This window comes from Psammomys obesus, unplaced genomic scaffold (genome assembly GCF_907164565.1).
Source record: "Psammomys obesus unplaced genomic scaffold, mPsaObe1.curated_primary_1811, whole genome shotgun sequence".
Classification (NCBI taxonomy): domain Eukaryota; kingdom Metazoa; phylum Chordata; class Mammalia; order Rodentia; family Muridae; genus Psammomys; species Psammomys obesus.
The window spans coordinates 20,500,457-20,527,672 of NW_026592118.1; the positions used below are offsets into that span (position 1 = coordinate 20,500,457).

At 39.0% G+C, this 27,216-nt stretch overlaps 1 protein-coding gene across 6 annotated transcripts in view; it reads right to left on the reverse strand.

The window, feature by feature from the left end:
* Cacna2d1 (calcium voltage-gated channel auxiliary subunit alpha2delta 1) overlaps positions 1-27,216 on the reverse strand; it is a 467,228-nt gene that overhangs the window by 317,137 nt on the left and 122,875 nt on the right. The gene's annotated exons all lie outside the window — the stretch shown is intronic.

Genomic DNA, 27,216 nt, shown 5'->3' on the forward strand with positions numbered 1-27,216 from the left:
AGATAGATAGATAGATAGATAGATAGATAGATAGATAGATAGATAGACAGACACATAGATAGATACATAGATAGACAGATAGATAGACAGATATTGGGGAATAAGGAAAGTGGCAGGTGAAGGAAACAGCTTCTTGCAGCATAAAATTCTACTGCATGCCTTCTTTGCTAATTACATTTTAACTTTTATAAAGTAATGATATCTGAAACTATACAAGGATACATGATGGACTATTGATCTATGATATGCAAAACAAAACTAAAAATAAATTTTGAGAATTAAGAATTTGTTTAAAAAGGAAAACAAAATGATGACTTGTTTTTTTTCTCAAAATAATTTTAAATGTGTTTTTACAGATAATCTGTAATCATTAAGACATTGTTGCATTCACATTTTTATCAAAGAATGATAGTAACAGTTAAGAGATGCCAGGTGAACAGTCTGTCAAGCTCTACCATTGTTTTACAATAACAGCAACATACCTTGGGATATGGCTTACCCTGGGAGTTTATGCCAAGCAAATAAGAGTTTTTTTAATTATATTTACATAAGAAGATGTTCATGGGATTGGCATTTGGGGTTCTAGAAACATGACACCCTTTTTAATTCATTATGGCTATTAGTACAGTTTTATAATATTACCAACTAATAAAACTTTATAATTCATCATTTATTGTTTGCTGTCTTTAGTATGCAATTGTTTATATTTTATTTAATTTTTATATTTAGTGACAGGAATCGCATTAGTGAACATTGTGCTCACAGATGACAACACTGTATGCCATCCAACCCCTGGCAAGCCTTTGGAACTCAAAGCTTCTCTTATATTTTCAATATAGTAGATAGGACTGAATTGACTCTTAACACGTGGAAAGCACAGTCAGAATCTAAAGAAAAGCTTTCACATCTGTGCATCATGTGTACTAACGTATTAGCATCTGTATGTATGGATTAAAAAAAAAAGAAAAAAAATTAAAGCTCCACAATGTGATGATATTTTATCTATGTGATGAATTAAGGGTGTTTTTATGTTCTTTCTGCTTAGTTATATTATTAGCTTAATACCAAAAAGTCAATATTACCAGGGAAGAAATCATGCTGTTATTTCACATTTTGCGTGCTCTTCTGAAAGACTGTGTGTCATTTGATCCCACCCCCAACCAGCCCTTGAAACTCTCCTAAAGATTTTCTCACACTTATTAACTCCAGCCACAGCGGTTCTCCTGACCCAGATCATAAAATGCTCCCTAGGCCTTAAGGCCTTTGCATTAACCACTCTCTCTGCTGAGAGTGGCATCTTAATCCTTGTAGACACCTCCTCTCTTCATTGCATGCCCCCTCAGGATAGCTGAGAGGACCTTTGCGAACTACCATGTCAAGCTTGCATAGGCAATAAACTAAGAAATATGAGGTCATATTTCTGAACTTCAGAGTACTTTGTGCTCTAAAAGCATCTCTGTTTCATTTATTGTTGGTTTACCAGATATCTCCTTTAATTCTTGTAGTCCAAGAACACACCTGACTTATAACTGTGGTACTGCCAGTCCCTACAACTATGCCTATTCCCATGTAAGAATTCAGGGTGTGTTTCAGAATGAATGAACACTTATTTGCATGCTACAGTTCAGGCTGGTGTCCATCACCTACTCTTTTTTTATACGATCTTCCTTCTTTAAGGGTAAAAGAGTTTGTACTTTTTTCTCATCTACTCAGTAGCCTCCCTAGTTTACTAGCACATATCACTGCCAAGTAATCACTGCTTAAGTAGGACAAAGACCCAGGCAAAGTGGAGAACTTTATTTACAATCGAATAATAGAGATAAACTTCCACACAGCATCCTAGAATGCAGACAATTATCTGTTGTCTGTTGCCTCCAGCCCCCAAATCAGTCACTGACATAAATTAAGCAATCAACACATACCTAATTGTTGAATCCATGCATTTAGGAATGATTAAATGAGGACTAGTCAATACAGTTTTTTCCGTGCTTTTGTGAGACTGACATGAAGGAGGAAAATATAACCCTGATGTATTTCTGTACAAGGACACACACTGTGGCCTAAACTATGTAGCAATAAAAGCACAGTGAATAAAAATCACTGCTCATGAACTAATCTCCCCAGCAAACATTAAACAAATTTTATATGAAATATATCCCCAGATGCACACAGCACATCCTTCCTTCCCATCAAACAGACAGCTCTGCAGTGCTGCCAATTAAGTCACAGCATAAATTTATTGCTTCAATTAAAGATCAAAATTTACTGAGAAGCTACAGCAAGATACTTGGCTGATCAGAAAACAACCAAAGCAATGCCACACTGAATGCTTATATTAAATGAGGAGTCCAAATTCCAATGTAATTTCTTTTCTTATAAGAAGTTCTTTAGACTGGAGCCATTGCTAAGCAGGGAAGTAGAATGTTTAGCATTACTTAACACTTTCTTTTAACTTGTCTAATCTTCTTGAATAGCCTGCACAGCAGTTCACCCAAGCTGAGGTGAAAGCCCTAGCAGGCTATCTCTGACTATCAGTTCTGGAAGCCACTTTGTCATTATCTCTGGAAGGGGTCTCTCTGCAGAGGACCCAGGGTTTGTGCACACTTCCTTTTCTCACTCTCTCCAGTGGGACAAATATCATGGAGCTGGCTTTACACTATCATTTCCCCTGAAAACCTGTAATTATTCCCCTCAAGCAACACTTCACACCGCTGCACTGATTAAAGACAACACACACTAGAAGGCCGAGGGCAGCAATGCTCAGACAGCAAATACTTATTTATTTTGTAAGCATCAGGCAGAGGAATGCAGGCAGTAAGCACCAAATACTCAGTTGTAGATGGTATATTTACTGTGGCTGGTAATATAATTGAATCATTTACTATACAAGATTTAATAGGCATTTAAACAAGAAACCTAGGGAAACATATATTCGTATATTTGTTCTGCCATTTATTAAAAATATTTCTCATAAAAGAATGTATCATTCAGTAGTCTCCACTCCAATTTTCTTCTTTGCATTAACACCAATTAAACAATTACTTAATCGTTTCTTGAGAGTGAGATCAATCAAAGCACTGTTTTATATATTATCTACTTTAACTAACTGGAATCTATTTACTTCTGCTGGTTAGTTAGCTATTGAAGAAGAGCGCTTAACTAGCAAGTACATCTTTGAGAAGCCCCCAAACGTCTGCGATCTCACTTAAATCTTTCTTAGGCTGCCACTATGCTGAGAGAGGTTACTCAAACACAGGTCTAGAAATCCAAAACCTCTCTTGCCTGACTACTTTGCACTATGATTTAACCCACTATCTTGGTTCAGCCTATCAATTGGACCTGGCTTGGAGATTCAGTCACTCATTCATTGTTTTTTTTTAAATTAATTAATTATTAATTATTATTATTATTATTATTATTATTATTATTATTACTATTATTTGAGACTGAGTCTGACGTAACTCATGTAGCCTAAACTGCTCTGCCTTCTATTTGTCCTAGGTTTTTAGCAGCCCAAAAATGAAAGACAAGGACAGGTTGTGCTGGCCATAGGAGTTGCTGCTGGTTTTAGGGGTCAGCAACCATAGGGCCAGGCATACACATCTGATATCAGTATATACCATGATGTTCTGTTAAGAGCAGTGGAGAGAATAATCTCTCTCTAGCACTTAGGGTGATTTAAATTTAGTTCTAAACTTTGTTAAGTACCCAATATAATCTTTCGATGATTGTGCCTACTATGTAAATAAGCTCGTCAATATTAATAGTTGTTAATGTGAATTGAAGGTAATGAACGCTCACTGGAAAGTTTGCTAATAGTGGACTCTTTGATATAATATACTCTAACATCACCCTCCATGTTTTAATACCATTTGATGTTTAAACACAGAGCTACAGAGTTTCAAAAGGCTAATACATAAGAACCGACTGTTCTGTTACATAGATATTTTACATTTATTTTTATAGCAATGCCCAAGTAATTCAGCATCTCAATATTTATTGCAATTCCTTGTTTTCATTTTATAAAATTACTGTAGTTTAAAAAGTTGAACTTTCTGATACTGTGGACAAAAGTATAGATATGATTACATTAATAAAATTGTGGCAATGATGAATTTGACCTAACAAAACCAACCAATCTTCAATAGTAACTAGTTATATAAATACACATAATAGGGACAAAACTATTCACTAATGAAGTAATAAACATGTCATACATATAATTAACTTGAGACCATATAATTAAAGTCTATCATAAAGATGCTAAACTGAAATTTTATAGCTCTCATTAACATCTATGATAACTTTCACACATTCAACTTTTAGTATATAAAAAATAGGAGATATCCTATACATATCAACATATTAATCATATTAACATCACTTGTACAACGGATGACAGGCAATTTATAAGTGTTTTACAATATTACTAATTACCTAATAGATTGATGTCAACAAATAAACTTGGACTTTTTTGGACAGTAAGAAATTTTATCTTCCAGAGGAGACCAAGCGGAGGGGTTTGAATAAAAACGGTTCGTATATTTAAAGAAGCTTGATCCCCAGTTGTTAGACCTGTTTGGGAAGAATTAAGGAAGTGTAGTCTGCTTGGAGGGGGTATGTCCCTGGGGGTGGACTTTGAGGTTTCAGAGGCCCATATCGTTCCCAGCTGACTCTCTCTAGATCAGATGAAAGCTTTCGGCTACTGTTCAGTGCCATGCCTGCCCTCCTGCCGCCCTTCTCTCCGCTCACGGATCACACTTTCTTTTATAACTCTCCTTGGTTGTCATGCTTTGTCACAGCTTAGAAATATAATGAAGACACTAACTAAGTTAAAAACGTGGTTACCATCCCTTACAGAATTAGAAAATCCCCTCATTTCTTGGGGTAAGTGATGTAAAAATTCACATGAATATTAATCGTAAGCTAGAAAATAGTAGTCAAATCATTGAAATCTAGAGGTGTATTACGTCCACTGAACATGGGTTCTGAAATTGAATTCAGCTTTGTCAGCAAGTGCCTGGGGCTGACATTGGAGAGTCAAGTGCAGGCTAGGATCCCCTGATCATCAGACCCATTCCCATGACTTCATAGAGCATAGCAGGTTCTTGATTACATCAAGGGTTTTTCGAACAACGTGATGTCTCGTGCAGCTCTGTAGCCTAAGGCCACCTACCCTCCCTCAGCCTGCACCAGTCTAACATCCAGGGAAGCTAACAAGGAGAATCAGGCTCAAGATTTTCTTCCCTGCTGAGTGAAAACTTAATTGTAATATAAAGGCCATGTGCATAACAGGGGCAGTATTTGGAGGGCAAACAAATATTCCTGTTAAGGCATGTGTTTCACTTGTGATCTTTAGGTCTACCAGTTCTGTGAAATACCTGCATTTTCAAAGAAGGACACCCAGCTGAACTGTGTTCTGAGAAAAACCAGTGAATCCTGGGTGCTTCATGCCTTTTTAGCGCTCAAGACAGCAGTGTGCCCAAGATTAGCAATCACACACTGCCAGGGCAACAGTACTCTTTTGGAAGGCTTCCAGTTCAGATCTGAGCAAATAGAAATTAGATTGTATCTGATGACAAGAGAAATGAGCTCTCATGATTTTCATGTGATCTGGTCCTCTGGCCACTGATTAAATAATTAAATTAAACTGGACTTGGGTATCTGTAAAAACACAAAATCTTATAATAGTCATTCCATTTTCTATGGGTTCACTTTCAAACAACATGAAGAAAAAAACATTAGTGGTTTAACAGAAAACATAACAAAACATGATATTCACTTACTTAAATGAAAATAAATGCTTTAAATAAGATGATACCAATTAAAACATTAATTTAAAACATTAGCAATATTTTCTTATTCACAAATTAAAATAATGATAGTTGTAATGATAGTTGTTATGTTCGGGTCTGGTCCAACTTCCTTCTACCCTCCTTCCTTCTTTGTTTTTGACATAAGATTTCATGTGCCTCAAGGTGGACTATAACTAGTTCTGTAGCCAAGGATGGCCTTGAACTCTTAAAGCTCCTGCTTTCAGCTCCCAAGAGTTATGATTATGAATCTGCAGTACCACACTGATTCATGTAACGCTCGGACACAAACCTAGGGCTTTGTGCATGCTGGGCAAGCTTTGCCAACTAAGCTGCATCCCCAGGTGCTAGCTTCAGCTACGTCAATAATCACACATGTAAAGCTACTGCTTCAGTGCATACTTGTGTACATATGCAATTACATAGTTTATAAGGGAAAGAAAAGTTAAAGTGTGAAAAGAGCAAAAAAAATTACAAATTTTCCAATCCTAAGAACAAAACAGCACTGAGAAATGTAACCACAGCTCAAGTAACTACTACAAGAGTTCTGTGGCTTTTATTTTGCTCTTCTTAATATCTTCCAAAACGAACCTTTGCTATGTGGTTTTACCATAGCCAGATTTTTACCATATCCAAAGCCTGCATCCGTGTGTTTACACACCCCAAAGTCAGATCTGTTTTCTTGCTGCAGAAGTGCCTGGGTGACAAGAAGGACAACTACTCCAATTCAGAGAGAAGCTAATGACCCTCCCTTAACCGAAATTCAGATGTTCTTTGTTTTTTTTTCCCCCTATCTTAAATTCATAAGTTGCTTTATGACCAGAGGATGCTAGAATGATCGTAAAACTAAATTTTTACATCATCTCATTCCAATCCTTTTCTATAAATAGCTTTTTTCAAATCAAAAGTTAAAACAGGAACTTAGGTGAATTTGGAGTTGAGTTTTGTGTGTTTCCATAGGTTCAGTAATAGCAGGTAAGTTTCTCTCCATTGCAAATAACCAAAAGTTCAACTCAAGTCCATCTAATCCAAAAGAAATTCACTAGATTATGACACAGCAGAGAGGCAGCATCCAGTGTTATCTGACTGAATATGTCAGCACTATCACAGAAGAATCAAGTAAACCATAGACCGCAGGCTTGGGAAGCAGGAAACTGAAGTTTCCTTTCCTCACAAGTTCTGAAGAAGAGATATCAACTTTGCCCTGATGGGATTGCTTTCACAGAAGTCTTCTGCAAAACAACATTTCACCAAGTGGTTAGCATCATTTAGACCAAACAGATCTACCCTAAGCTCAGAGACTGACTTGTTCAAGAGACAGTTACGTTTTTGCTACACAATAAAACCAAGGATGTGATATTTTCGCAAACACAGAATACCTTGAACAGTGAGTACTCTCTATTATACAAGTTAAATAGAGTGACAAAATAATATCATTGTTCTTAACTTTCACTGTGTGCATGTACTTTTAGAACTTTCAACCCTCTAAAATATGTACCATTCCACAGTTAACCAAATCTGTCCTTATAATTTGGTTCTGATCCAATGTTTGATCAGTGAAATTAGAAAACATGCAACAAAAGAAATATTAGGGGGCTGGAGAGATGGCATAATGGTCAAGAGGACTGGCTGTTCTGCCAGAGGACCTGGGTTTGATTCCCAGTACCCACATGGCCGCTCTCAATTGTCTGTAATTCCAGTAACAGGAAATCTGATACCCTCACACCAATGCACATAAAATAAAATAAGATTTAAAATTATCAATATTAGGCTCCTATAAGCTACGTAAAGAGCGTTGTAGAAAAAAATTTATGAGAAGAGGACTTGTCCGAATTTTATTATCCTAATTATCCCTTTTTCTTACATTTGTAACTAATATATTGCCAAAAATGTTTTCATGGTTGCATTTTATTAATGAAAATGTAGTATAAATAAAAATCATAAAATTGGAGAAAAGTCAGAAAATCACCTGCCACATCCTTCAAAACAATGAATAGATTCTAAGGTGAGATCGTTTGTGTTACTTCTGAATTATTTTATTGTGTGTGGGAAAGAGGGAGGGCACACTCATTAGGGACAAAAGAATCGCTCTTAAAAAGAAAATTGTCAATGTTGTCCAGGGAAACAGTCACTGCATTTTCAGTTTTCAACTTTATACCTTAAAAGAACCCTCATTTTAAAATGTGTGTTTTCTCTTTCAGTAATTTACAGTATATTCCAGGAAACTTGCACCTGTGTTTTCAACAACACAAATACAAAGTCTGTTAGAAAATTTATGGTCTTAATAAACACACTAAAGTTGCAGGATATAAAATCACACTAAAAATAGAAGTCTTCTTTAATACTAATATCCTGCTCTCTGGGTGAGAAACTTTAAAGAATATTGCATTTAAATTTAAGTAGTTAGGAATATGTCTACCAAAGGAAAAAAAAAAAAAAGAAAATTTCAAGACATTGAAAAGGGAAATCACAATGAATGCTAACCTATGCGGCCATTCTATGTTTCTAGACAGGTAGAACTATTATTGTGAAAATTTTTGTAAGTACCCATGCTAGTCAGTTTTATATCAGCTTTACACAAGTTGGAGTCAGCTGAGAGGAAGTCAATTGAGAAATGTCTCTGTAGGACTGAGTTTAAGCAAGTCTGTGGTACATTTTCTTTCCTTTTTATTTATTTATTTTATTTTTATTCACTTTACATCCTTGTTGTAGCCCCATCCCTCCTCCCCTCCCAGCCCGACTCTTCTTCCCTCCCTCCTCTCTACCTTCCCATTTTCTCAGAAAAGAGGAGCTCCCTTTCCTATCCAGCCCAGTTCATCAAATTACATCAGAACTGATCATATCCTCTTCCCTTGTGGCCTGGCAAGGCAGTAGCACCAGGGGAAAGTGATCAAAATGCTGCCGTGTCGGATGATGTCCCATATTCTTAATATGATCTAATATGAGAGGGCCTAGGCCATTGTGGGTGGGGTCACTCTGGGGCTGATAATAAAAGCAGGCTGAGCAAGCCACCAAGAATAAGTGGGTAAGCTGCATTCCACATGGCCTCTTCATCAGTTCCTACCTTCAGGATCAGTTGTGGAGTTTCTGACTTCCTTCGATGATAGACTATGATGTGAAAGAATATACTAAAATAAACCTGAAATAAACCTTTTATTCCCAAAGTTGCTTTTGGTCAATGTTTTAGAATAGCAACAAAAAACCTAACTAAGATAAAACCAAACTTATAAAATAATTAAAAAAATAATTATAAAATAAAAGTAATTCATGCAATACCTATCAAATTTCTATGTCATACTTTACAGGTTTAGGAAAATAATACATAGCTAAAATAATTCTAAGGAGCAAGAACATTGCTGTGGGCATTACAATACATGACTTCAAATTAAACTATAAAACTATAGTGAGAATGACAGCCTGGCAGTACCATAGAAAACAGCCAGGAAGGCCAAATAAGTAGAGTAGAAAAGAGAACCTGGAAATTAAAAAAAACAAAGTTATACCCCCTCAATTTTTTTTTAAATCTTTTATTTATTTTTTATTAATTACACTTTATTCATTTTGTATCCCCCCATAAGCCCCTCCCTCCTCCCCTGCCAATCCCACCCTCCCTCCCCTTTCTGCATGCATGCCACTCCCCAAGTCCACTGATAGGGGAGGTCCTCCTCTCCTTCTTTCTGATCTTAGTCTATCAGTTCTCATCAAAAGTGGCTGCATTGTCCTCTACTGTGGCCTGGTAAGGCTGCTCCCCCCCAGGGGGAAGTGATCAAAGAGCAGGCCAATCAGATTATGTCAGAGGCAGTCCCTCTTCCCATTACTATGTAACCCACTTGGACACTGAACTGCCATGGGCTACACCTGTGCAGGGGTTCCAGGTCATCTCCACAAATAGTCCTTGGTTGGAGTAGGAGTCTCTGGGAAGTTCCCTGTGTTCAAATTATCTTGTTCTGTTGCTCTGCTTGTGGAGTTCCCGTTCCCTCCAGCTCTTACTATTTCCCACTTCTTACATAAAATTCCATTCACTCTGCCCATCAGTTGGCCATCAGGCTCAGCATCTGCTTTGACAGTCTATACTGCAGAAGCTTTCAGAGGCCCTCTGTGGCAGGTTTCAAGGTGGTTTCCTGTTTTCTTCTGGCTTTCAGAGGCCCTCTGTAGCGGGTTCCGAGGTTGTTTCCTATTTTCGTTTTCTTCTGATGTACATCCTCTTTGCCTTTCAGGATGGGGATTGAACATTTTAGTTAGGGTCCTCTCTTTTGCTTAGTTTGTTTAGATGTACAGCTTTTAGTGGGTTTATTCTATATTGTATGTTTATATGAGTGAGTATATACCGTGAGTGTCTTTTTGCTTCTGGGTCAACTCACTCAGGATGATCCTTTCCAGGTCCCACCATTTACCTGCAAATTTCATGATTTCCTTATTTTTCATTGCTGAGTAATACTCCAATGTATAGATGTACCACAGTTTCTGCATCCATTCTTCAGTTGAGGGGCATCTGGGTTGTTTCCAGCTTCTGGCTATTACAAATAAAGCTGCTACAAACATGGTTGAACAAATGTCCTTGTTGTGTACTTGCGCCTCTTTTGGGTATATGCCTAGGAGTGGTATGGCTGGATCTTGAGGAAGCGCTATTCCTAGTTGTCTGAGAAAGCGCCAGATTGATTTCCAGAGTGGTTGTACCAGTTTACATTCCCACCAGCAGTGGAGAAGCGTTCCCCTTTCTCCACAACCTCTCCAGCATGTGTTGTCCCTTGAGATTTTCATCTTGGCCATTCTGATGGGTGTAAGGTGAAATCTCAGGGTTGTTTTGATTTGCATTTCCCTAATGGCTAATGAGGTTGAGCATTTCTTTAAGTGCTTCTCTGCGATTCGATATTCCTCTGCAGAGAATTCTCTCTTTAGCTCTGTTCCCCATTTTTTAAGTGGATTACTTGGTTTGTTGCTTTTCAGCTTGTTTAGTTCTTTATATATATTGGATATGAGTCCTCTGTCAGATAGAGGGTTGGTGATGATTCTTTCCCAATCTGTAGGCAGTCGCTTTGTTTTGATGACGGTGTCCTTTGCTTTACAGAAGCTTTTCAATTTCATGAGGTCCCATTTATTGATTGTTGCTCTTAGAGCCTGTGCTGTTGGTGTTCTGTTCAGGAAGTTTTCTCCTGTACCAATGAGTTCTAGGGTATTCCCCACTTTTTTTTCTAGCCGATTTAATGTGTCTGGTTTTATGTTGAGGTCTTTGATCCACTTGGACTTCAGTTTTGTGCAGGGTGATAAGTATGGATCTATTTTCATTTTTCTACATGTAGACATCCAGTTGGACCAGCACCATTTGTTGAAGATGCTATCATTTTTCCATTGTATGGTTTTGGCATCTTTGTCAAAAATCAGGTGTCCGTAAGTGTGTGGGTTTATTTCTGGGTCTTCTGTTCGATTCCATTGATCCACCATTCTGTTTCTATGCCAGTATCATGCAGTTTTTATAACTGTTGCTCTATAGTACAGCTTGAGATCAGGGATGGAGATACCTCCAGAAGATCTTTTATTGTAGAGGATTGTTTTAGCAATTCTCGGTTTCTTGTTATTCCATACAAAGTTGAGAATTTTTCTTTCCAGGTCTGTAAAGAATTGTGTTGGCAATTTGATGGGAATTGCATTAAATCTGTAGATTGCTTTTGGTAAGATGGCCATTTTTACTATGTTAATCCTGCCAAGCCATGAGCATGGGAGATCTTTCCATCTTCTCATATCTTCCTCTAATTCTTTCTTCAGAGACTTGAAATTTTTTTCATACAAGTCTTTGACTTCCTTGGTTAGGGTTACACCAAGGTACTTTATGTCATTTGTGGCTATTGTGAATGGTGTTGTTTCTCTAATTTCTTTCTCAGCCCTTTTGTCTTTTGTATACAGGAGTGCTACTGATTTTTTTGAGTTAATTTTATATCCGGCCACTTTGCTGAAGGTGTTTATCAGCTGTAGGAGTTCCCTGGTAGAGTTTTTGGGGTCACTCATATATACTATCATATCATCTGCAAATAGTGATAATTTGACTTCTTCCTTTCCCATCTGTATCCCCTTGATCTCCTTCGACTGTCTTATTGCTCTAGCAAGGACTTCCAGCACTATGTTGAAGAGATATGGAGACAGTGGGCAGCCTTGTCTTGTCCCTGATTTCAGTGGGATTGCTTTAAGTTTCTCTCCGTTCAGTTTGATGTTGGCTATAGGCTTGCTGTATATCGCCTTTACTATGTTTAGATATGTGCCTTGTATCCCTGAACTCTCCAGTACTTTAAACATGAATGGATGTTGGATTTTGTCAAATGCTTTTTCAGCATCTAGGGAGATTATCATGTGGTTTTTTTCTTTCAGTTTGTTAATATGGTGGATCACATTGATGGATTTCCGTATATTGAACCACCCCTGCATACCTGGGATGAAGCCTACTTGGTCATAGTGGATAATATCTTTGATGTGTTCTTGGATCCGGTTTGCAAGTATTTTGTTAAGTATTTTTGCATCAATGTTCATAAGGGAGATTGGCCTGAAATTCTCTTTCTTTGTTGAGTCTTTGTGAGGTTTAGGTACCAAGGTGATTGTGGCTTCATAGAATGAGTTTGGTAATGTTCCTTCTGTTTCTATTTTGTGGAATAGTTTGAAGAGAATTGGAGTTAGCTCTTCTTTGAAGGTCTGGTAGAATTCTGCACTGAAGCCATCTGGTCCTGGGCTTTTTTTGGATGGGAGACTTTTGATGACTGCTTCTATTTCTTTGGGGGATATAGGACTATTTAGTTGATTTACCTGGTCCTGATTCAGCTTTGGTGAGTCAAATCGATCAAGAAAATTGTCCATTTCATTTAGATTTTCAAATTTTGTGGCATATAGACTTTTGAAGTAAGTCCTAATGATTGTTTGGATTTCCTCAGTGTCTGTAGTTATGTCCCCCTTTTCATTTCTGATTTTGTTGATTTGGGTGGTGTCTCTCTGCCTTTTAGTTAGCTTGGCTAAGGGTTTGTCTATCTTGTTGATTTTCTCAAAGAACCAGCTCTTGGTTTCATTGATTCTTTGAATTGTTTTATTTGTTTCTAATTGATTGATTTCAGCCCTGAGTTTGATTATTTCCAGCCGTCTACTCCTTTTTGGTGTGTCTGCTTCTTCTTTTTCTAGGGTTTTTAAGTGGGCCATTAAGTTGCTTGAATGAGCTGTCTCGAATTTCTTCTTGAAGGCACTTAGTGCTATGAACTTTCCTCTTAGCACTGCTTTCATTGTGTCCCACAAGTTAGGGTATGTTGTGTCTTCATTTTCATTGAGTTCTAGAAAGACTTTAATTTCTTTCTTTATTTCTTCCCTGACCCAGCTGTCATTTAGTAACAAGTTGTTCAGTTTCCATGAGTGTGTAGGCTTTTTGCTATTTCTGTTGTTGTTGAAGTCCAGCTTTATTCCATGGTGATCAGACAGGATACAAGGGATTATTTCAGTCTTCTTGTATCTGTTGAGGCTTGCTTTGTGACCAACTATATGGTCTATTTTGGAGAAGGTTCCATGAGGTGCTGAGAAGAAGGTAAATTCTTTTGTGTTTGGGTGTAAAGTTCTGTAGATGTCTGTGAGGTCCATTTGATTCATGACCTCTGTCAGAGATATTGTTTCTTTGTTTAATTTCTGTTTTGTTGACCTGTCCTTTGTTGAGAGTGGGGTGTTGAAGTCTCCCACTATTAATGTGTGGGGATCTATATGTGGTTTAAATTTTATCAATGTTTCTTTTACAAATGTGGGTGCTCCTGTATTTGGGGCATAGATGTTCAGGATTGTGATGTCTTCCTGGTGGAATTTTCCCTTGATGAGTATGAAGTGTCCTTCCTCATTTCTTTTTATTATTTTTGGTTGAAAGTCTATTTTATCAGATATTAGAATGGCTACTCCTGCTTGTTTCTTGGGTCCATTTGCTTGGAAAGTCATCTTCCAACCTTTTACCCTCAGGTAATGTCTATCTTTGTGTCTTAGGTGTGTTTCTTGTATGCAACAGATTGCTGGGTTTTGTTTACGTATCCATTCTGTTAATCTGTGTCTTTTTACTGGAGAGTTGAGTCCATTGATGTTGAGAGAGATTAATGACCAGTGGCTGTTAGATCCTTTGATTTTGATGTTGGCTGTGTTCATAAGTTTGTGTGCTTGGTTGCTTTTTGTTTTGCTGTAGTAAGGTTAATTATTTCCTGTGTTTTCTTGACAGAAGCTAATTTTCTTGGGTTGTATTTTCCCTTCCAGTGTCCTCTGTAATGCTGGATTTGTGTGTAGGTATTGTTGAAATTTGTTTTTGACATTGAATATCTTGTTTTCTCCGTCTATGAGGACTGAGAGTTTTGCAGGGTATAGTAGCCTGGGTTGACATCTGTGTTCTCTTAGGGTCTGCATGATATCTGTCCAGGCCCTTCTGGCTTTCATAGTTTCTGTTGAAAAGTCAGGTGTGATTCTAATGGGTTTGCCATTATATGTTACTTGGCCTTTTTCCCTTGCAGCTTTTAGTATTTTTTCTTTGTTCTGTATACTTCCTGTTTTGATTATTATGTGGCAGGAGGATTTTCTTTTCTGGTCAAATTTGTTGGGTGTTCTGTAGGCCTCATGTATCCTTATTGGCTTCTCCTTTAACTTGGGGAAATTTTCTTCAATGATTTTGGTGAAAATATTTTCTGGGCCTTGGAGAAGGGAGTCTTCTTTTTCCTCTATTCCTATTATTCTCAAATTTTGTCTTTTCATATTGTCTTGGATTTCTTGGACGGTCTGTGTCAGGAATTTTTTGGATTTCACATTTTCTTTGACAGATACATCGATTTCTTCCATTGTATCTTCTACACCTGAGATTCTTTCTTCCATTTCTTGTATTCTGTTGGTTATGCTTACCTCTGTAGTTCCTGTTTTCTTCCCTAAATTCTTCCTCTCCATTATTTCCTCCATTTGTGTTTTCTTTAATTTTTCTAGTTCTATCTTCAGGTCTTGAGTTGTTTTGTTTACTTCCTTCACCTGTCTGCTTGTATTTTCCTCTTTTTCTTTTAGTTCCTTCAACTCTGTCTCTTTGATTTCTTTCAGTGATTTAATTATTTCTTCTCTGAAGGCCACAAGCTGTTTGGCTGCATCTTCCCGTATTTCTTCACGGATGGCCCTAATTTGCTTGTCTTTATCTTCCTCCATTTCTTTACGGATAGCCATGATCTGTTTGGTTTTATCTTCCTCTAATTCTTTACGTATTTTATTTGTCTCCTCTATTATCCTCTTCATCAACATAGATGTAAGGTCCTCTTCTTGATTTTCTATTATGCTGCATTGTTCAGGGCTGTTCGCCCCTGGATGGCTGGGTTCTGGAGATGCCATATTGCTCTGTCTTTTGTTGGTTGAGTCTTTACGCTGACCTCTACCCATTGGGCTGATTTAGGTTTTGGCTGTTAGTTTCTGTGCTTCCTGGAGTCCTGAGGTAGGGAGTATCCCCTTGGCCGGAAGATGATTTTTCCTGAAGGAGTCCTTCTCTGATTTTTGGTTATGGTCACTGTATGGCCAGTGTTTCTCCGGAGATGCCACTGCTCACCTCAGGTTTATAGCCCTGAGTAGTAGCTGTGGTCTATGTTAGGCAGGGGGGGATCTCCTCTTACCCATAAAATTTCTCAAGACAGCTGCCCCACTGCTGGGTTTCTTGTTATAAATTTAGTGTGCTGCTGCTCACTAAATTTCCATGTACAGTCCTCTTGAAGAAACTGCTGATTCCCTAGCTATGGGGTTTTCTCCCAACAGGGAAACTCAGTCTGTTATCCTGGGGCGCACAGTTCTGTCTGAGAAAGTGGGAGGTGCACTCAGCAAGTCTCTGGGCCAAAGGCTGATTGCTCTGCTCTGGACCTGGAGAATGTGCACCTAGGTTGATTTGGCACCTGGGGGCACTGTTCTGGTCTGGAGGCTGGGTGCCTCACTCTGGACCAGAAGCTGTGTGTCTCTGTCTGGGATGGCGGCTACAGGCACTGCTCTGGTCCAGACGCTGTGGGTGCAGCCCCCCTGAAGGATCAGGGATTCCTACAGTTTTGGCAGTCCAGCCAGGGACAACTGGCCGATCCCTGGCACAGTATCTGAGGGCTGCTGTAATAGCTCTTCGACTCCTGCAGGTCCGAGGATGCAGCTGTGTGTCCCAGTGCCCCAGGGGAACGCAACAATGGCCGCAGAGCTCAGCGCTTCTGCCTGCACTAGAGTCTGCGTGAGTCCAGGAAGTGTTTTGGTGCTGGGTGTCCTAAGCGTTAGAGCTGCTGACCCCCTCCGCTGGGGGTTTCCTCCTGCCAGAGACACGCAGTCTGGTGCCCTGTTGCCCTGGTGCCCACAGTTCTATCTGAGGCGGCGAATCACGCGCGCAGGCAGGGCTCTGTGCAGGCAGGCGCCTTTGTCCCTCCCGGCTCTGGGTCCGGGCTGGCTCCTGGGGCACCCGCGGAACCCGAGTCTTTTCCAGGGGATGTCTGGGTAACCTGGGGTCGGTCCCAATTGTTTCCTGCTCCGTGGGGTTATCTCTCGACTGGGAGATCCAGTCTATGGTGTTGTGGGCCCACAGTTCAGTCTGGGACCGTGACCAGATCGCGCTGGCGGGTAGCTCTGGGCTGGCGACCAAGCGCCTGGCGGAATGGGGATCTCTTCCGTGGTTTTGCTGGGTGAGTTAAAGCTGATCGAATCCCCCACCGTGGGGTATCCTCTCACCTGAGAAACACAACCACTTGTGTTTTATGGCCGCGAGTTCTGATTGCTGGTCACTGTGCCAATCCTGCTGTGCTGCTCCTCAGAATGAGAGTCCTCCCGGCGCTGCCATCTTGCCCCGCCCCAGCAGCTACCCCCTCAATTTTTAACAAAGGAGGCAAAAACATACATTGGAAAAATGATAGCCTATTCAACAAATGGTGATGGTCAAAATTGGATTTCTACCTATAGAAGAATAAAATTATTATCTTTCACACACAAAAGTCAATAAATAGGATCATAGAGTCCTTAATTTAAAACCAGAAGCACTGAAACTTTTAAAGGGATCCATAGGAGCTACCTTTCAGGACACTAAGGTAGGCAAGAACTTTTAAATAAAACACCAACAACATAGAAACCACCCCAAGTAGCAACAGATGGGACTACATGAAAACAGAAATTTTCTGTTCAGCCAAGGAAACAATAAGCAGAGTGGAAGAAAATCTTCACCAGTAACACTTCAAGCAAAGGGATAGTAGCCAGAATGCACAAAGAATTGCAGAAATTAAATATCAAGGGAATCAAAATGCAAAAAAAAAAAAAAAAAAAAAAAAAAAGGCAAATGACCGAATAGACAGTTAAAAAAAAAAAACACAGAAATGCAAATGACAAATAAATATATTTTAAAGCTTTCAGTGTCCCTCAACAACAGGGACATTAACACTACTTTGAAGTTCCACTTCATCTCTATGAGAATGCTTATCATCAACAATTTTACAAGTGTTAGACAGGATATGAAGAGAAAGGAATCATTATTCACTGTTGAGCATGGGGGGGGGGCAATTCACACCACAATTTGGTAAATCAGTTTGGAGATTTTGCAAAATTTAGACCTACTATATGACCCAGCTATTTCGTACCTCAGCACATACTCAGAGAGAACTCCAAACCCTGCCATAGAGATATATACTCCATGTTTAGTGCTGTTTTATTCAGCACAGTGCAAAACCCTCATGACTTAATGACCTCCCAAAAGCCTTACCTTTTAAACCGTCCTGCTGGGAGCCAAATTCCAACATTGAAATTACAGAGAAACTGGAAGATTTAGACTACAGCAACAGTAACTTGCCATTTCTTGGCAAAACAGACATAACCAGAAGGTTCTAGCTCCTTAATTAAACAAACCGAAATATGTACACATCTAATTATTTAAAAAATACCCACCCCTTAAAAATATTTACAAACCCGGGGCCTGGTGTGCCTTCCTAGGCCTCTCAAACCTCCCTGTACCAACCCCAGGCTATATGCATTAGCAATAGATAAAATGTGCCCTGAGCTCTTAAAACCAGAGTCCATGCTGACGCCATGTTCTCTCACCCAGAACAGCTGAATGACAACGTGGAGACATATCAGACCCATGTCTGGTTTTTGTGTGGAAGCAAGGAGCTCCCTTGCCTTCCTTCCCTTCTGGAGTATGGCCTTAGTGGTGAATTTCTGGAACTCTGCTGTTAGACTTTTCCTGTGTCCTTTGCATCGCACCAGCTTCTCCTACCTTTTCTCCCATCTGCCACAACTATATACCTAGTACTTCTCCATCTGTCAATGGCTTCCTACCCACTAGCTCTCATTTCTCAACAGAGCAACACATGCATTTGAAGAGTAAAGAGTTTGGAGACAGTGAGAAAAGTCCCTATTGACATCAGGTTAAATGGCATGTTTGGGAAACAAGTACCATTTCTGTTTTTCTTTCTCTTAAACTATCTGCACTGGTCCTCTCCTTCTTTACCTTCATAATTTTTGTCTTTTCCTTACACTTCTGAAGAAAAGTTGCTTTATAAGTACTCACAAGATGTCTTAACTCATGTAAACTAATTTCTAAAGTCACATAATTTACCAGGGTGCACAGAAAGTTCAAGAGAGATTTTTTTAAAAAATTACATGTATACATTTTCTTTTCATAAATCTAGGAATGCCCATTCCAGAAATTTCCTAAAGTGATAGTATCAAAATCTTAAATTTTCTCATTTTTCTTCTGTCCCAGTTTCTCTGCTTTCATATTCTGAGTCATTTGACTCATTGACTTTTTGTATTGATGCAGCATGGCCTGTTGGGGAGAGCAGATTAGGTCATGCCTCTACACCTCATCTGGCCTTAAAATCCTTTAGTTCAGCAGTTCTCAACATCAAAGTCACGACCCCATTGGGGGGTGACATATCAGCTATCCTGTATATCAAATGCTTATATCAAGATTCATAACAGTAGCACAATTACAGTTATAAAGTAGCAAAAAAGGAAATTGATGGTTGAGGGTCAGCACAACATGAGAAACTATATTGACAGGTCACGGCATTAGGAAGGTTGAGAACCACCGATTTGGTTCTTCTAACATTAGGGAGAAAGAAGAAGAAAAAGAGAAAGGAAATTAAACCGAAAATGTTTTATCAAAATCCAGAAGACTTCTATAGTTTTTATTCCACCACAAAATTAATTTCCTCTTTTGCTTACTGAGGGATGGTGGAGAAGCGTACACGCGGTCCATTTATAGGAAGGAAAATTGACTCCACGTCAAAGCACAGGAGGTTCAAAGCACAGAAAAGACAAGCATGGACTCATTGTGTCCTGCACCTGTCAACAAGCACACACAGATGAATCTCTAACTTCTTAATTATCTACTGATCTAATTTACAGTTCATTTACTATTTATTATTACTCTCTTCTGAACACATGTTATAATAACATTTGTCTCCAATCTGGGTGGGGACAATTAGCAGCAATGTAGTTTATTTTTCCTTTTAATAGTTTTCTAGAAAATGGCTTCAAGATCGATGGCCTTGCCCCTGACATACAAATCAATCTGTAGGCAGTAAATCTTGCCTGGGCTTTGTACTCCTCTAGTTGTACGCTAGAAATCCCCTTGTTCATTTCTAAGATCTGATTCTGTTCCATCTTCCTTTCTACTCTGCTGGGTAAGTGTTGCAGCAAGGTCACTCACTGGTCTCAGGAAGACATGCTCCTTGGCCAGTGCATTCTGAAAAATAAATAATGATTTTCAATTCCATCATGTTTTCTCCTAATCACCCCACTGCATACCGTGTTTGTTTTGTTTTGTTTTCTTTCTCCGACACAACATCTGTCCTATATGCCTCACTGCACTGTCTTTTCAGTAAGGAAAATGCAGCGGAGAAAGAAAATGAATATCAAATTCCAAGCTCCCAGGAGACCTGACCCAAATTCTCCAATGATAGTATTAAAATGCATTCGGCTTTCAGAGCTATGAGATCACCACGTGACTCTTAATGACTCAACTGTCATAAATATTGGCCAGACATCTTTGACAGGCCTTTTAAAAATGATACACATGATTAAAATAATGTGAAAAGCAAACTCCTGGATGGCTAATGACAAATCTAGAAGGGGAAAGGTTGGAGAGTTAAAAGCCTAACAACAGCTGTTACATTCTTGCTTTTACCTCAGTGACAGACTTCCTCAGCATCCTGAGAGATAGGAGCAACAGTGGGTACCACATGCTCACCTGGCTCGTTGTAAGGGACCAAGAATGTCTGTGTTCTATTTTGCCAGATATTTTATATTAGCTCTTCAAGTGGGGCAGTAAACACTTCCACGGTTTTTTTTTTCTTTTCTTTTCTTTTCTTTTCTTTTCTTTTCTGCATTAAATCTTGTTTAGAGTATCCCATCTTTATTAAAAAGCTATGTCTGTAGCATTCTTCCCTCATCCTCCAAAAGTTATTATCTTAAAATATTTAAAGAAGGGGGTGCTATGTGAGAAGTTAAGGGGCCTGAGGGTAAGATAGAAATAGTAAGACAGAAATAGCATGTACACTACAAGCGGCTTCTATAAGTCATAAATATATACAGGCACCAACACACATAAATTCATACAAATAACCACTAAGGCACACACATACACACACACACAAAACAGTAAACGTTTAGCTTCTTTATTAAGTTATTGAATTGATATATTTTATTGAGTAGTCTAAGCAGATTAAACATTATTCCTACTTAAATATTTGTGTCTCACAAATACACACTTGTCTTTCAAAGATACCAGTTTAATATTCCACATCTGCAAGGAATATGATGCTAATTGTGCAAATTTTCTTCCAGTATTAATTTTAATTATTTAGAGCTTCAGGAAGCTCGCTGTAATTTCCCATCTGACAACCGAGGCCCAAAAGAACAGCTGCCTGCGGTTTTGTGCTCTTATGAACACACTAGGTATCACAGAGTCAATAAGCACAGGCACGGATTCTCTGTGTGTTCCACAGAGGTTATGAAAATGAACCCTTTTGGAGGAGTTCAGAGCGAACTTGCAACCGAGAATGATGTCCAAGCCACTGTGCAAAGTATTATGACAGTTGTAGATCTCAAAGGAGCTGCGGGAAGACGGGCTCCCTGCGGTAATGAACACAGCCCGTAGTTAAATAATAAATCACAGTCATGTAGCCAGCCTGAAACAGCCACTACCTACAAAAAGTCACCATGCCCACACAGTGCAAATATTGAGTTCCACACAGTTGTATGTCTCCATGGGAGCCAACTGAAGTAGTTAGCTATTCATCTTTTCTAACTGAGGATGAATGCTGTTTGTTTATGATGACTTGAAAGTCAAAGTAGTATTACTTGAATGGATCGCATGCAAAAAGCGTACACTGAAATCTAGTTAAAACCCACATCTAAATATATCCCTGACTATGACTAGGAATCAAGGGCTAACATATACATAATTTAGTGCAAACATCTTTCACATCTCACATAATTTTTTTCTTTTCTTTTTTTTTCTTCAAGAGAACAAAGGCTTCCTGCAAGAACACATAGGGTTTCTATTTGCTCTCAGATATGCCAATTCAGGATACAATAAACTAGATGAATTATTCATTTTGAAGCTGCTTTTGTTTGCTGATAGAAGTTTACAAAGGCTCAGAATAAAAAGCGAGGTAAAATAAAACTAGAAATGGACACAGGAACAAAAGGACTTGTAATAACAATTTCTAACTTTTATGAAATACGTCTCTGTGTAAAATTAGTCTCCCTGAGCCAATGCAAAAAGAAAAAAAAACATTTAGTCATATACAGCTTATCTACAATTCAATTATTCTGACTTTCCAACAACAAACACATTGCCAATTGAATCTAAGGAGCCATATTTGGAAATACCCTAAAATATACAGACTGTTAGCTAATGTGTCCTAACAGTAGAGGACAATGCAGCCACTTTTAATGAGAACTGATAGACTAAGATCAGAAAGGAGAGGAGAACCTCCCCTATCAGTGGACTTGGGGAGTGGCATGCATGCAGAAAGGGGAGGGAGGGTGGGATTGGGAGGGGAGGAAGGAGGGGCTTATGGGGGGATACAAAATGAATGAAGTGTAATTAAGAAAAAATTTAAAAAAAAAGGAAAAAGAATATTGGTTTTGGATGTTTGTATCAGGACATGGTAGCAGAGAGCTTGGTGTAGATGAGAGATTAGTAAATACTGCTGAGTGACTAACCTTACTGAAGGCATTGCGTCTGAGGGCACACTGTAGCAAGGCCACTATCCCCTACTGAAAAGAGCATGCTTTGCCCTGCCTTTAACTCAGTGTTGCTTACCTATGGTAGAACTTACATCATTACTGCGATTTCTAACATTTTAGCTGGAAAAAAAATGTTAAAACAGAGAAAGAGGTTGGACTACCATTTCAGAAGCAATGGCCACATCTCCCTTTAGAGCTGGAGGGAGGCACAGAGCAAGCTTCACATCGTAAATATGAAAATGAGGCTCACGGCGTCACAGGGCAAAACGGGAAGGGGAGTGGTCATTGCTGCTATTTCATATTTTGGGAGCTGAAAAAAATAGAAAACCTGAGTAGAAAACAGATACCACTTCCAGCAGTATCACCCTAGGTTCAAATCAACATAAACCTAGAGAATTTAACCTAAAGTTGAGGGGAAATAGTTAATCATTTTCTGAAAGCAATACAAATATAATATATGCATTCCCAGTGACTAACTGTATACAATAGGTTTGTCTGAATTTCAGTTAATTTTTTTCTCATATAATATAGATGTTTTCAGAAAGTCAGCCCACACCATGGAGGCAGAGACAGACCAATCTTTGTGAGTTTCAGGTCATCCAGGTACTTGGGAAAAAGAATAGTCACTGCTGAAAGCTCAGCCACAACAGCTGCCCTGCTACCACCTTACCGCCAAAGAAACCTCTTCAATAGCATTAGCTTTCTTTTATTAAATACTTCAATTAAAAAAAAACTGAAGGCAAAAATCTAAGTTATTTTAAAAATGGACACAAAGAGCAATAAAAATTGTTCCTTGAAGGAGATTTAACTTTCTTGACTCACCTCCTTTTCGTGGCTGCACACACAAACACTCATGTGTCCACTCACACACATTTGGACTTTTTTCTGCCATAGCTTTTCCACCAGCATAACTAATCACCATTTTTTAGGGATTTCGCTATTCAGTGTTGAGAAAATTATGATAATGTGCATATTATCCATAGCTAAACAGCACTATGATCTGTGGTCACATTTCTTATCCTTTGTAACTTCTGATTTCCCGGGAGGTAACAGTCTCAGGCCCGCTAAAGGAGAAGTCAGTCGCTTCACTTGGATCTAACACATTGGGAAACCCACCTGCTTCTTGTTTTCATTGGAGGCATCACTTCTGGATGTCTCAGTCAGCTTGTACCTATTCAGAGTGATGAAACCGCTGGCCTGGTTCTCTGCTAACATAACTGCTTCGCTCTCCTCTTGTAGCCATACTTCCCGTCGTGAACACACTACATACGAGGCAAGTACTCTATCACTGAGCTGTGACCCTTATTTTTGCTTTAATTTACTTGTTGTAAAACATTTTTTAACTTTCATAGAGATATTTTCCTGAAAGTAAATCTGTCCTCCATATGTGTGAGTAATAGCCAAAAATTCCAGAGAAGGGTGTCAGATCCCGTGGGACTGAAATTACAGGCAGTTGTTAGCTGCCGTGTGGGTGCTGGAAATTGAACCAGGGTCTTTTGCAGGAGCAGCCAGAGTTCTTAACTACAAACCCAACTCTTAAGCGCCTGATTTACTTAATTTATTTTTACTGTTCTGAGACATTGGCTTGCTTAATTGACGAGCTTGGATTTGAACTCACTATGTGGCCTATTCTGGGGCTTACAGCTTGTAATCTTCCTTTCTCAACCTTTCTGTAGCAGGTTTGACAAGACATTGCCACAAAACCAACCTTCTTTCTTTTTTCAGTTCTTTTGGTTGGTTTGTTTTGTAAGTATACATTCTTTTGTTTATTTGTTTGTTTGTTTAAGACCATTGTTCTGATTGACTCTGGCTTGGATTTAGCCATTTGTCAGCATGAACTTCAAGAATTATCTTGAAACCTGAAATATATGAAATCAGTTTGATCTCAGCCTCTTCACACTTAAGAATAAAACACAATCTGAACAAGACACTTGGAGCGCAAGGAGGTCAGCTTATATGTGAGCTTCCAGACAGAGTGAGCAGCAGACAGTATCTGGCTGTACTAATGTATAATTCCAGAATGTCAGGCTCTGAGCTAACTGCTCCAGAAATTATATCTCCCAACATCTCTCTGTTCTGGGGATGAAGAGAGAAAGAAGCTGAAATTTCCTAGCTCAAAGCACAGGCTTTTCTTTATTTTTATTGTTATATTAATTTTGGTTTATTCACTTTGTATCCCAGCTGTAGCCCCCTCCCTCATTCCCTCCCAATCCCACCCTTCTTCCCTAAACCCCTCCCATCTCCCTCTCCAAGTACACTGATAAGGGAGGTCTTCCCTTCCATCTGACCCTAGACTATTATGTCTCATCAGGAATGTCTGAATTGTCTTCCTCTGTGGCCTGGTAAGGATGTTCCTCCCTGGCGGGTGGGGGGGTCAATGAGCCAGCCACTGAGTTCAGGTCAGAGACAGTCCCTGTTCACCTCACTAGTGTACCCTCTTGGTTACTGAGCTGCTATGGGTTTCATCTGTGCAAGAGTTCCAGATATATCCATGCATGGTCCTTGGTTGGAGTATCAGTCTCAGAAAAGACCCCTGTGCCCAGATTTTTGGGTTCTGTTGCTTTCCTTGTGGAGCTCCTGTCCCCTCCAGGTCTTTCTATCTCCCCCTTCTTTTATAAGATTCCCTGTACTCTGCCCAAAGTTTGGCTATGAGCCTCAGCATCTGCTTTGCTACACAGACATTTAATGCTGAGTTTCTTCTTTTAGAAGGATGAATCACTTGCCCTGATGCCCTATCTCCAGGCCCAAAGGCCCTTGGGCCTTGGGTTCAGTTCAGGGTTGAGCCCAGTGAAGTGCCTGAGAACACAACTTACTTTGAACATTCTCAACTAATCTTTACTTCCTTGGTTTTATTTTGCAACTGAGCTTTGAAAGACAACTTATGATTCAAATTTCTAAAATCCTCCAGAGCTCTGAGGTATAAAAGATGGATTTTAAAGCTGTTTTTTTTTTATCATCATTCTAATACCATTCAAGCTTTTCTAAGTCTTCTGTTCTACATTTTTTAATATGTCCCTCATCTGACTTTCTCTTCTAGACTAGCAACTTTTGTCTGCAGATTGAAAACTTTGTGTTATTTACAGGGGACTTAGATAGCAGGGGAAAAAAGTACTTGTTCAAATGATCTACGCTTAGTAAATTCATGGTAACAGAGTTTAGATCTGTTATGTTTTGATATGGCTATACCTTGTAAATTTATAACTTAACACTAGAAAGTATATATAATATTTTCTAGTTTCATAAAAAATGAAACTTACTAACGAAAATCAAGGGGTTTTTAGTGAAATAGTCAGCTATAGAACAACAGGAGAAAAATTTAACAAATGAAACCCTTTTCACACATCATCACTGTAGTCTTTTTCCCCCCACCTCTTCCTCCTTCTCTCCTCTTACCCTTCTCATCCCTACCAGACAGGCCTCACTAAGTTGACCTAGATAGCCTAGAACTGACTGTGTAGACCAAGCTCATCTCAAGCTCACAGAGATCCACCTATCTCTGCTTCCCTAGAGTAGGAGCTAGCTCACACATTTTTTAATCTACGAATGCAGTTATCTGTATTTGAAATTTTCATACAGTGGCATAACTTACTTATTTTTATAATAATTGGATTTTTTTAAATTTCCTACCCAAAATTCTTTTTCTTTACTTTTTTTAAATTAATTACAGTTTATTCACTTTGTATCCTAGCTGTAGCTCCCTCTCCTTTCTCCTCCCAATCCCATCCTCCCTCTCTTTTCTTCCCCTATGCTCCTCCTCAGTCCAATGATAGGGGAGGTCTTTTATGCTTTAGTATTTTATGCTTTTAATTTTTATTTTTTACAATTTAGTCACTTTGTATTCCAATTGTATACCCTCCCCCTCCTTCTGGCCCTGCCCTCCCTCTCTTTCCCCACCTATCCCCTTCCCCTAGTCCACTGAAAGTGGGAATGCTCCTCCCCTGCCATCTGATCTTACCTTATCAAGTCTCATCAGGACTGCCTGGATCCTCTTCTGTGGTCTGGCAAGGCTGCATCACCAGGGGCAAGTTATCAAAGAATAGGCAATCACTGCCCCTGCTTCCCTTACTTGGGAACCCACATGGAGACTGAGCTTGGGCTACATCTAAGCAGGGGGTCTAGATACTCTCCATGCATGGTCTTTGGTTACTGCATCAGTCTCTGCAGAAAACCGCCCCCCGCCGAGTTCAGATTTTTTTTTTTGGCTTTGTTGTTCTTGTGGAGATCCTGTCTGCTCAGGGTCCTTCAACAGCCCCCCACTTTCTTCCATAAAACTCCCTGCACTCTGCCTAAAGTTGGCTGTGAGTCTCAGTGTTTGCTTTGATCCCCAGTTGGGTGGAGCCTTTCAGAGGACCTCTGTGATAGGCTCCCGTCCTGTTCCTTCTCTTCTACCACTTCTATCCAGTTTGCCATAAAAATATGATTCTTTTTTGTACTCTATAATAAGATATTTTATTTTGGGAGGGAGAAGTGTATTTAAATGTAATACTAGTAAGTCATAGCATGCATAATCTCCTAATGCTAAAAATTCACTTTCATGGGTCATGGAAACTATGTTCATGAATTAACTGCCATAGACTCTTTCTTTCTTTTTTTTTTCCAGCTTTTAAAAGGAAGGATTATTTGACAAGGTTCACTTAGTGCAATACACCTAAAAGAAAATCATAATACAATGAAAGACTTAAATCAAGGCCTTGGAATTTCATAGACCAAAAATCCTAATGTAATGGTACTGTGTCTCAACATTTCTCCATTAACTTAAAAAAAAGCTTTAAACTCATGTGCCTTACAGGTTGCCAAATGAAATTAGAATTAACAAATATGCCAGATGTTTTACTTTTAATTGTAGACATCGCTCCTATATTGAATTTTACAAAAAAAGCATATCTTTTCAATCTGCATCAACAGTGTTCAATGTAATGTATGTATAAGAGCAACATTTAACATAATTCAACTGTTTTAACCTAAACACACGTGCTGCTTATATACATCCTACAGTAACTAGAGAAAAGCTGGGTATTGTCTAACAATTACAGCTAGCTCATCTTTGCCCTATCATCCTAGGTGACTGCTACGTTCAACTCTGAACCTCAGTTCTTTGAGCGATGCCAGTATTCACTCAAGAGTAGGATAAATGACAAGGCTAAACTGCAAAAACTGTTAAAACTGAAGTCTTTTTTTTTCCTTA